Below are 13,132 nucleotides of genomic sequence, written 5' to 3'. Positions count from 1 at the left end.
ATATTATAAACACTCATCAGATCACTTACATTTTGCCGTTAAAGTACCATCGACGTCATTTAAACATTAGACGGCATTCCAATAGTCAATATCAGTGTTTCCTATTTTTAAGATATACAGGTTTTTCCCCCTTTATATCATTTCCAATTTGATTGTAAAAAGGTAAACTAGTAGAAATTAACAAAATATTTTACCAATACGAATCCAATCATTGCTCTATGTTTTTAAAACTTCTCTCAAATGCATGATATTAAATTTCTTGAAGTAGTTAAAATAAATATTCTTTTTACAATGTTTGACCGTGTCTTTATTTGTTCTCTTTGTGTCGACTTTGAATGGATAATATCATGATCTTAATTAAAAGCTTCCGAGGAGCACAAATTCCAAGATCTTGCACAAACGGACTAGGCCTAAATGTAACAAAGTCACCTTATCTACACTGATAACTTTCACGTGCAGAGAGAGTCAGCTTTTATTTCTGATTAACGTTAGTTAACCTTTTTGATGACTTTCTGATTTAATGATTGCAACTGCATATATATTAAACCGAATGATGTGGGTTTTTTCATACTGGCGATGAAAGCAAAAATAACTGCAGGGACAACATACTGTGATTTTACTATGCTAGATAATTTCATACCAGTAAAATACATCGAATACAACTATATGTTTTGGAAAGATTTGATCGAAAAACTGAAATACAAATAAGTGTTTGGCCACCCATACCCCATCCACCAAATAAATTTTATGTTCCATAAATTGTTTTATATAAAAAACTTTCTTCGTTGTATTAGCTATTTAAATTTGTATATCGTTTGAGTTCTGATTTATCGTACCTTCTTAATTCTATCGGGATCGAATTTTCAGAAGCTATAACCCTTGCCGCTCTTACTAGTTTTTACCAGGAGGTGCAAAGCGACCTTATCCCAGTCATAACATTAGCTAATATGATAATTGTAATTCTATATTTAATGTGCTTTAGATATAATTTTGTCATTTATTTGGTCAATAAATTTTACAAACACTCTTTGGGTCATCAATGTTTTTTTTCTGGAATTCATGCAACAAGAACAAGCTGCAGAAAAGGCATTAACATATTCGAAAAAAGCATTAGGCATTGTACTGTTTTAGAATTCCCAGTTTGAAAACGTTGTGAAAATAGAAATATGTGTTGAAATATGTACATACACATCTTAGCACTATTACTTTCGAACAAAATATCCAGTGAATAATAAAGGAATAAGACACATGAAATATTGAAAAAAATGACTCAAGTGCAGTATTGTTACTTTCATTTTATATAAGAATATACATTCCAGCATACATGTATCGGCAGTTGTAGTTGTTTAGGTTACAAAACGATGATAAAATCGATACATGCAATTCATTGTCCTATTCGGACAAACACAAATAAGAGTTCGTGAAATGATGGTATTGTTTTTATTTTAGAAAAAATATAAATTCAATATGTATCAACAGTGCATTAGTTGCTTACAAATAACGATAGCCGGTTTTTTAAAAAAATCAATCAAATATGGAATTTTTTTTTAATCAAAAATTCTGTTTCATGTCGTTTTGTTTGACAGCAAACCAGTTTTTAAATTCAAAATATTTTTCATGTACCTGTGTATAATATACGACAAACTAGCAATCATCGACTAATGTTTCCAGTAGTGTTTCCAGTTGTCCTCCCTCTTTTCCTAACCAACATCCTATCATTAAAAACAAGACTTTTGATATCTGATCGATGAATTCCCTTAAAAATAGAATTTAAAAAATATGCGTATTGTGCAATATTATTGAAGAAATATAACACCTTTTATTTTAAAGATAAACTTCAAACCGTACTTTTTTCTTGTATACACATAAATCATGTAGTACAAACATTGTTACACGTCATAATTGTGGATAATTTGTTTCACCAAATCGCATTAAGATTTGGAAATGGTGGATAGACTATTTGATGAAACATGTTTGCAAGAGGATACCCAGAAAGTGGATAACTGTTCATACAGCTCATCATAATATTCAATTCCTATGTGTGCAACTGGGAGGAAACCACTTTTAGAAAAACCTAACTATAGTCATTTAATTTAACAAAAAAACCAAATAAACCAGCAGCTAGTTCTTCAGATACTACCAATGTTCAAAGTTTGACAACCAGCAAAATGTCCAAACATTACAAACTCTTTTTGAATGTCACATCAGTAACCTTCTAAGTTTTAGGTTGAGGAGACTCCTCATACATGTATGGCAAAATAAACTGGTCTAAACAAAGGAAAACAATACACAATTCATTTAGCATTTTGTTGTTTTCCGACCTCACAATGCTTATCTGAATTCCAATGACGCCAGGGTTTATCGCATAGAGAAATTCTGCATGTCTCTTGATAGCCCATTTTTTGTCATTGCTGGTTAAACGGACTTAAACCACATGGACGTATTTTCTTGTGTCATCGAGATATGGCAGTAAGGACGGATACTTTTGAAATTTATTGTTGAATACTTCTCTCTGTTGCCATTCATGAACTACTATTAAAAAAGATTACTATTTAGTATAGTTTTTAAATTAAGTATTACTTAATTATATCATTAATATTATTTATCTGTTTCAATTCTTTTATTTCTTTGTATTTGTTTTATATGATTTGTAATTAAACAATACATCTAATTAATATATCGTAAAACAGTTGTACTTACATGGTTTTTGACCAGTCTGTCCTAAGCGACGCTTGAAACCAGTAACTGAATCTGATATTTCATTTAACTCCTGCAGGGCTGGCCAACACATATTTTTAACTTGACCTTCAATGTTGCTTAAAATATTGGTTTTGTTTTTTACTATAATGTCATAAATTCCATCAGCAATTTGTGCTCGCCAATTTGTAGAGTTGACATTAATGGACCTTATAAAAGTACCAACTAAGGTAGTAACGGCGACAATTATACCAAGAAGTGGATTATTAAAAGCAACAACAACAATAAATACGACAACAGAAGATATTTTTTCAAATAGTTCATCAGAAATTTTAATCTTTAGATCCGAAAAATTTTGCTCTAAATTTGTTGGAAAACTGCATTCAAAATGTTTCAAAATTCCCCTACAAATCTCTGATCTTAAAGTTTCGGCAATTTCATGTAATGTTCGCTCCTCTAAATGTTCCTTTAGTCGTCTCACGGTAAATATTGAGCGACAACTGTAGCTGGCATCTTCAGTTGTTCCTATAGCGATATTTTTATCCCATAGAAAAATATCATAGCACATCTGTCTTATAGATTCCCTTGATAGAATTTTGTCGGTGGCATCTTGTATAATCGTTTCAATACTTATGATCGAAAATTTTTCTGGGATTGGCTCGATACCTCCACCTAACGAATTGACTTGCTGATATTCCAAAACGTTTATAACATATTCAGCATTTTCGAGTGCATGATGTATATAACTTGTTTGTTCTTTTAAGTAATATTCATAATTCATGAAAACGGACAATTTTGAGTCAACTACATGAACTGATTTGCTGCAAATACATATGACTTTAACCAAGTTTCCAGAAGTTGAATGAAAGAATGACTCCTTGTTTGCAGCATCCTATAACAAAACAAAAGTCGTAATATGTGCAAATTTAACATGTAATGTAACATGTGTGTTATTGCCACCTTTGTTCTACATACATTTCCATTTACCTTGAGCGTGCCTTGTCTACAAATTACTTGTACATGAATTGGTTCCGACTTTTTCTGACCTCCTTGACTGGATAAATTTGTAGGTAAAACAACTTCTCTCTTTGAAAGTGGATTAATTTCATCTACGATTGCACTACATTGTATACCAGTAAGCAGACATTTAGCGAATGAGGGTTGTCTCTTGTCCTCGGGAACAATTATTCCTAATGACTCAAACAATCTTTTGAAGTCAGCTGATGTGACATGCAATGACCATTCCTCACCAGTTTCCATATTTCTAAAAATCATTACATGTTTAAACACTGGAAGAAAATAGATTTAAACAAAAAATATTGATTATATAAGCTATAAATGCAAAGCAGTTACCATGAAACCAGTACATATAATACATTAATGACATTGCATTATTTTACGAAAAGATGCGTTTCATTTCTTATTTTCATTTTCTATTGTTTTTGTTAACGTCTGTTTTGTTAACATTTGGACATTTCCCTTCAATAATACTAAAACAAATAGCTTAATCAAATCTGAAGTGTAACAACATTGATTAGATAAGGGCGTTCTATGTTTATCATATTCACTCACTCACAAAGAAATGTAGCTTATTAGGTAGTAGGGATAATATTAAAAAGAATGTCAGAATTTATCCCAAGGTAGGTAAAAGTACAATTGCAAACATTCAACAAAACAAGGTGTTCCTGTTACTTTGAACATGACCTAAACAGTCAATGTCTAAATAACTTACTTTATCTCCTGAGTTCGTATGGCTACATGTAATCCTATGCATTACGCTAGCTCTCCTGCAATATTTAAATCCTTACTCTTGTTGCCGAACTCGGCAGTTTATTGCCGAACCTATTCAAAAGCTAAAAATAGAGCAAGGATTTACCGACCTTAGCAGCTTTATTTATCAGGTTTAAAAAAAAAAGTTCGGCATTATACTATTGACATGTTTTTTTTAATCTAAATGCTGAATATAAAATACCAGATAAAAAATGAAATGTGGCAAACTTCTGAAACTGCTTACATTAAATCCATGTAGAGGGAGAAAGAAGAACAAATCTTCTAGAAACAAAACATTTTCTAGATAATTTTACGAAATTTAATCCAAACAAAACATTGTTTCAATATAAAGTACGTATATGTCTGTGTCCTGTTTTTATGCCGATAAATGACATTTTTATATTCTTGTTCTGTATTTGTCATAATTAATTGAATCAATGTAAAGAATACAAAGGAACTTGAAAAAAAAAAAGTTTTTGTATGTATAAAGCAAAATGATGAATATAGCTTGAAAAACCCTTATGAAAATATGTACTTTTCTAAAAGAAGACATTTTCATTTAAAACTTTTCTAACCCAGTCACAAATGAATATTTTTTAAATGAGGCAGAGAAAGATCTCAATTTGTGAATCAAAAATCAATCATCAGCTAAATAAAACAGACACAGAAACACTAAGAGGACTTTGTTTTTAATCTGAACGCAGTTAAACTGTGGATAGGTTTAACACCTTTAAACCTATTGGGAAAAAATGACGTATTTCGTTATTGTCAACTTCTTAAACAAATTTTCAATGACCAACATCAGTGCGTTTGGTTTAAATTACACAGAAATATCATTTTCTCCTCCAACTATTTGCCTTGTGAAAAAATAAAAAAATAACAACTAATTCCATTGCAGCAATGATGTGACGGTGACCCTTATTTTGTATTATTATGCCCCAACTAACAGAACAGAATAATACTAAATATATGGGAAAATTGTACAAGTATATGGACAAGTGGACCCTTAGAAAATCAATAAAATTTCAATATCTCGAAAACAGACATAACGACATCAACAGAATACAGATACATTTCACTATATACACGTTATATAATAATTATTGTTTTTATATATGTTCTTTGCAAATAGACATATTCAGATATTTAAATTTAAAAACTTAATTTATATTGAATGTTGGAGAAAAAAATGATTAATTCTTACTTACATGTATATACATATCTATGTGACCAAGTGGCGTATAATAGAGAAAAAAGTGAAGGTCGGTTGGTTATGAGGGTTTAATGGAAAAGAATAAAGAGAAAAAGAGGAACGAGTTATGGTACGGATATAACAGGGAAATAAGTGTGTGGGGGGGGGGGGGGGGGGGAGGATATAAAATATTTAAGGAATGAATTAAATATGTATTTGTTTTATACGATATAAAATGGTTTGGGGCATGGTTTACGCTTTATAAGCTGCAAAGCGGTTTATAAAAAAGCGTAAACTGTTTCAAACCATTTGTTATCGTATTAAACTAATAAATATTGAATTCATTGCTTATAATTTTTTTTTACTCTTTATTGTAGATAAAAACGGTCATTTGACCTTTAAAATGACGTAACATATTACAAAATTCATACGTAACGTCGGGCGTATTGATACGTTTTTGACGTTAGTCTTACTATGACGTAGGCAACATTCTTTATACGATAGAAAATATTTTTTTAGCCAATCAGAAAGCGCGTTACAACCAGAATTAAATTGTTGTGTTATATGATACCACATTATATGTGAATATGATCCTCTCCCATGTTAGAGAGAAATAACTAGACTGTAGCTAAACACGATGGGTGAACATTTGCAGTGCATTGTTGTGGTTGTATTGTCTTACATATTATTAAATGCATGTCTGTTTAACATGAATCAATAAGGCATGATGTTTTTCGATAGAGCTCATGCAGTTATTTTTACCGCTAATGCATTTTATAAAATACTAATGGTAATATGCGATGACTGTTTATCTTTTAAATATTTCACACAAAGTTAAAAAAAAAAACTAAATTTTCTTCCCTTCTGCATTTAAAAAAAAAAATCTATAGTTTTACAGTTACAAACTTTAACTCCAAATCAAATTTGGATACGCAGGATAGATAAGGCTACACATCGTTTTGATATGCTAATGAAGGGATAATGAGATATGACGTCAAAATATACGCACCGCCTCTCTATTTCCATTATGGAAAATATACCGAAAACAGCAGTTTAAGCAAAAAATACGGCTGATTTAATATTTCATACGAAAAATATAACTACGAATCACTCATGTGTATTTTCAAAAGTTTACAACAATCAGAATATACGAAAAATCTCCATAACGCATCTGTCGTATGGGTGTGAATTTGCGTCCTAAAAGCGCTCGTCAGACGATGTAAACACGTGTAGCTGGTATTCCCGATGATATCGATTTTTTGATGATTTATCAGGTATGTAGAATAGATATACCGAGTATTTGTAATGTACCAAATAACTATTTTATTGTAATTTAACAGAGTTGATGAATTAAATTTTTCTCCGACTTACTGTGTTGTTTCGTTCAAAACATGAGGAGAGACTGCATTGTTTACATTTAGGCCTATACAATGTACAGTACATGTAGTCTGTTAAATTGTTGATCATTTTCATCTGAACCAATCGACATGAGTCAGTTCATAGTACTTGTACTGACAATACTTAGCTTTACACAACTGCTGTTGTTTTTTTAATTTCAATTTGTAAGTAAACAATACAAGGCAGTGTGAAAACAGCTGATTTGATTTTCTGAAAACCAGTACAGTACAGGCTAAAAGATTATTATAAACAGCTGATTTCATTTTCTGGAAATTGATGAACAGTTGATCAGGACCTTTCTGCTCAAAATTCTTCCATGACGGTTTATTTATATTTTTTACACATTCATCCAGTTGATATAAGATGTTCATGCACATTTATTCTTATTACTAGTTTTTTTTATAACCTAGTATATATTACTATCATAACACTGTTTGAAATCTTCTCACCTGGGTTCATACTTATGATTCTGTACTATTGGTAATAAAAAAACCAAACAAATAATAATAAATAAATGACTGCATGCATGTCTCCATTTGATTTTCTCTAAATGAGGAATCTACATGTATGGCCATATGTGATAGTGTTTGTGTAAAATGTGTATGTGTAACTTCCAAATAATATTTAAAGTGTTTGTCATTTTACCTATCCATGCAAAATATATGTTACAGTTGACCTTTCAAAAAATGTTCAAATTACTGTTGACATGTCCTATGCATGTAAATTAAATTGTATGACTTCCCATAATTATTTTTTCTTATTTTCAGAGTTACTTGAAAAGAGTCACAATTATCGGTATATGAATAAAAGGCTTGAAGAAGTTGTAAGTAAATGACATACATGTATACATGCAATAATTTATCATAGAAATAATGACAAATCTGACAATTTTATGAGAAAATTCAATTAGAAGAAGCATTTAATGTTCAAATGGTTTCATGTTTTAAAATGATTGATGGAAACCTATGTTATTTATAAATGTACAATTTTGAATAGTTCATGTTTACAAATTGCTCATCAACATATCAACAATACATTGGAATGTTTTCACACTGACTGCAACAGCATTATAAATTTATAATAATACAAATCTTGTATAAAATCAGTTATCAGAGAGAGAGAGAGAGAGAGAGAGAGAGAGAGAGAGAGAGAGAGAGAGAGAGAGAGAGGGTAGAGGTGCACTTTTAAGGTCAGGCTGGGTAAAATAAATAAACTCTCATGCACATATCAGGGGTAAGGATGCTCATAATATCAAATCGATCAAACTGAAAAGCTTTTTCAAAGCTGTATTTGAATTTGTGCAAAATATAAATGCACACCTTAACATAATAAAAGTGGTTATTAAGATAAATAAATTCCATTGTCTATCAAATTGTAGAAAATACTCCATTTTAGTCTTTTAGCCATTTTGATTACAAGTTAAACTTACTGAAATATATATAATTTTCATTTTAGCTGGTACCTGCTTTGTTTTTCGGATTTACATAAATGATGTTTTTATTGGTGACAATTTACCCCCGAACCTTATCCTGGAGTCATATAAAAGATGAAATGATGAAAAGAAGAACCTGAACTTTAAGAACAGGAAGACGGTGTTTTTGAAGAGAGAAAAGGAGCAGAACTAAGAATTCATACAATAAACACATTGACATCATATAAAGAAATTACAATTATGAGTTTGCATGCATATGTCAGATTTAAATAATGTCAAAGAATTTTTTTTTCTTCAGAAAGGCTTTTTATCTTCTTGAATTAATAAAACAAATGAACCAAGTATAATTGTTTTTAAATTCATAATTTTGTTTGAGAAATGGAAGGGGAAGGACATGCATTACTTAAGTTAATATATTAAATTGCTATATGCTGCATGTACATGTATGAAGGATGTAAATGGGTGGGAGAGAGTCTCTCACATAGGAGAATTCAGACTTATTTAAATTCTATATATTGATATGAACCAAAAATGACTTTTGAGGGCCTTGTCGCAGGAATTACACACCCTCTGTTCTTTTTCGGTAATGAGAAATGAGCAATTAGAATTTATTTTGTGAGTGAATAGATATGCTAACCCTCCCCCTCTCCTTAATCTTAATCATTATGCATGTGTTGAATTAAAATAAAAGTACTTTTTAAAGAGGTTCGATCCTCTGATTTTTGGTAGCCATTTTGTGTCATCTCTAGTCTGGAAATTATGTGTCATATATGAATTGTACTTGTAAATTTCTTTTTTACAATGCCAAATAAACATCAGGGGTAAGGATGCTCATAATATCAAATCAATCAAACTGAAAAGCTTTTTCAAAGCTGTATTTGAATTTGTGCATAATATAAATGCACACCTAAACATAATAAAAATGGTTATTAAGATAAATAAATTCCATTGTCTATCAAATTGTAGAAAATACTCCATTTTAGTCTTTTAGCCATTTTGATTACAAGTTAAACTTACTGAAATATATATAATTTTCATTTTAGCTGGTACCTGCTTTGTTTTTCGGATTTACATAAATGATGTTCTTATTGGTGACAATTTACCCCCGAACCTTATCCTGGAGTCATATAAAAGATAGAATGATGAAAAGAAGAACCTGAACTTTAAGAACAGGAAGACGGTGTTTTTGAAGAGAGAAAAGGAGCAGAACTAAGAAGTCATACAATAAACACATTGACATCATATAAAGAAATTACAATTATGAGTGTGCATGCATATGTCAGATTTAAATGATGTCAAAGAATTTTTTTTTTCTTCAGAAAGGCTTTTTATCTTCTTGAATTAATAAAACAAATGAACCAAGTATAATTGTTTTTAAATTCATAATTTTGTTTGAGAAATGGAAGGGGAAGGACATGCATTACTTAAGTTAATATATTAAATTGCTATATGCTGCATGTACATGTATGAAGGATGTAAATGGGTGGGAGAGAGTCTCTCACATAGGAGAATTCAGACTTAACTAAATTCTATATATTGATATGAACCAAAAATGACTTTTGAGGGCCTTGTCGCAGGAATTACACACCCTCTGTTCTTTCTCGGTAATGAGAAATGAGCAATTAGAATTTATTTTGTGAGTGAATAGATATGCTAACCCTCCCCCTCTCCTTAATCTTAATCATTATGCATGTGTTGAATTAAAATAAAAGTACTTTTTAAAGAGGTTCGATCCTCTGATTTTTGGTAGCCATTTTGTGTCATCTCTAGTCTGGAAATTATGTGTCATATATGAATTGTACTTGTAAATTTCTTTTTTACAATGCCAAATAAACTCTATTGAATAAAATAGTGAAGAAAAAAAATCCATATTTAGAGAGTGTAGTAAGGGACTAAATTTAGTGGCGGAAGGTTTTTAAGAAGAAAATGAACATTTTTCATAACTCAGTTGTTTTAGAGTACCGTTATTTTAGCTTTCTTATTTTCTGTGCAGACCAAATTTTCAGATAGTTTATGCACTATGTTTCAACAATAAGTGATATTTCATAAAAGTAAAGACAAAATCAACTCCAATTTTCACCTAAAATTAGCTTATTTTATGCCTTATCTCAAAATTTACATTATAGACCCATACTTTTGGTTTTATTTTCTGAATATTTAAGTTTCTTTTGACAAGTCTGTCATAATTTTAGAAAAAGTTTGAGACTTTTAAATTATTTAATTGCATGTTGAATCCTTTATGAATAAAATAGTATTTTTTCAGTGCAAAAAGGTCAAAATATCAATAAGGTGAAGAAATTGCAAACTTTTTCATTATGATAATTTTCATTTTCTTAATTCTAAACAATGTAAATTTGTATTTGATACCACGGTTCATTTCGATAAAAAAAATTATAGAGGGAAAAGCGATTTATGTGCAATTTGCACTTTCAGTGCAGAAAGGTCCTATTAAATACACTGTAGCAGCGAAAGGAGCATATAGACCCCAAAATTTTGTTTTGAATTTTGGTTTAGATTTGTGTGTAGATATTAAAAAAATACTTTAGAAAAAAACTTAGAGACTTGATCGCAGGATCATGTTAATTATATATTAAAAGTGTAACAGTATGTGTAATACAAAGGTTTGATCGATTGCTTATGAGGGATGGTAAAATGCCTCACACATGGGCAGATCTACATGTATAGTCCCTGTGGAAATTTCTAATTTAATTCACAATTTACATAGTAAAACACCATGGTACCTGGCCCCTGGCAAACAGAATTAAGTTATCTCTTTTTAACCCCCCCCCCCTTCCCAGAATAATATTAAATCTACAGACCCAAGCAGTGCTATAGAATATGCATTATGCAGTAATTGGGCAAAGGCAGCACATGGATTCATCTGGCATTAAATCATAGTGAAAAAATACTCCATATCTTATATTTTAATATATAATAATTATTTGCAGGGGCTTAATTGACATCCAACCCATCAAATAATTGTGTACAATTAGCTCTGATATATTTTTCTTAAATTCCTAAAAATATGAAGGACTCACTAACTCAGCGAAAGCGGCTAACCAAGAAAACTAATACACAGCGGTTTTTTTTTTGTTTATATCCATGATGCAACAGAGGAAGTGCGGGCGATTCGTCGTAACCCTCTTGTCTCTTTAAGAATAAAAAAAACATAAACACTATGTTTAAATAACCATTTGCATAATGTACTGTTGAAACATATCTTAAAATTAATTTGAATTAGGTGATTACATGACATCGCGCCTATATCAGAAGAGTTATCGCTCAAAGAGTTACCTTCCCTTTTGGGATCACTTGTGCGTTTGAAATGTGTATTGATTCGAGAGACCTTCCAGATTGAGAAATTAAATGCAAAAGTTCAAGTGCAAGACGGCTATAGATATTTTTAAATTTGGTATGATTTCCTTTCCCTTTATGAGTTCTGTATGAAAACTGATGAAAAATTTATTGAGAGATGAAGGTTTACTTTGTTATTTTAATCAAAATATACAAAAATGCACTATTTTTGGAACAAGTAGCCAGTTTCTTAAGAAATTTACATAAATAGTAAACTTTACAACTGAATGAGCATTGATTTCTATGATATATGGACAATTTTGAATATGTTGCCATATTACTTACTCTAAACTTTCTTTTCCTTGCCCTTGAACTTTTTGTCTCAACTTAGCATTGACGTTTTTTGTCTAAAAGACGCCCACGTGACTCTAAAAAGTCACGTGACCGAAAAATTTAGACATGATCAAGTTAAGGTGACCCATATCTTTACAAAACCATCCAAAATAGTGTAGAACTATTCATTATGCAAAAAAGAATAAACAAACGCAAACCGACCTCCTTTTACTGCTGTTTAAAAGCAAAATGTTGCCTTAACTGTCCTGTGTACGGTTTAAGACAAAGCGGAGGTTTTAGTTAAAATCATAAGAGCAAAATTAAATGTGTCAAGACGTTTCTATAAGCAATGTTTTAAGAAGAGCCATGACAGGAAATTCAGTGAAAAATAGACTAATAAACTGATAAGTGGACCTGCATATCATGGTGATGACCAATTTATTGTTTGAATAATGCTCGTACGTAGTATTGTGATAAAATATTCAAATTGAGAAATAAAGCTAAGTCATATAGTACACAGAACTTATAGCGACTAATTAAAACCATTCTAGACTTTAGTGCATTATAACAAGAGATTCATGGGCCACATCGCTCACCTGAGCAACACTTAGCATGATGCAATCACTTCCATGGAGTCATAATACATAATATCTGGAAAATGTGGTATAGTACATGTAGATCCTAAACAAAAAATTGTCCCCTACCCATATTCTTAAATTTATAATCAATTTTTTTTTATAGTGATTTCAAATTCAACAGTGCAGTTCTCAAAAAGACCCTTAACAATTATCTATAAACAGGATATGAACATATATCAAACTCTGAACCTTTGTGAGGCCCAATAATTGTCCAGGGGTCAAAGTTTAAACAAGTTTAAAGAATCAGAAATAAATATAAAAATGCTTGTATATCAGGAAAAGAATATATTATAACATTTTAGTTTTTGTGAATAATTAAAATGTTTTCCTTTGTACAACTGAATCCCCAATGTGGCTTCACACTATTCCTTAATATTT

At 30.7% G+C, this 13,132-nt stretch overlaps 1 long non-coding RNA gene across 4 annotated transcripts; it reads right to left on the bottom strand.

Annotated features, from left to right (window-relative positions):
* Positions 1-292: 292 nt before the first annotated feature.
* On the bottom strand, positions 293-4,536 carry LOC105345581 (uncharacterized). 4 transcript variants are annotated; one of them, XR_004600004.2, is made up of 4 exons: positions 4,430-4,536; positions 3,673-3,961; positions 2,701-3,589; positions 298-2,532 (listed from the first exon to the last, which is right to left on the bottom strand). It is a non-coding gene; the product is annotated as an uncharacterized lncRNA (long non-coding RNA). The 4 variants fall into 4 exon arrangements; XR_004600005.2 differs by having other exon boundaries at positions 3,685-3,961; XR_010707681.1 differs by having other exon boundaries at positions 293-2,532; positions 2,701-3,986; positions 4,430-4,501.
* Between the last annotated feature and the right edge of the window lie 8,596 nt (positions 4,537-13,132).

Source organism: Magallana gigas, chromosome 1 (genome assembly GCF_963853765.1).
Source record: "Magallana gigas chromosome 1, xbMagGiga1.1, whole genome shotgun sequence".
NCBI lineage: Eukaryota > Metazoa > Mollusca > Bivalvia > Ostreida > Ostreidae > Magallana > Magallana gigas.
The sequence above is the reverse complement of the archived record's forward strand: the minus strand, read 5'-3'. Positions and strand labels throughout refer to the sequence as shown.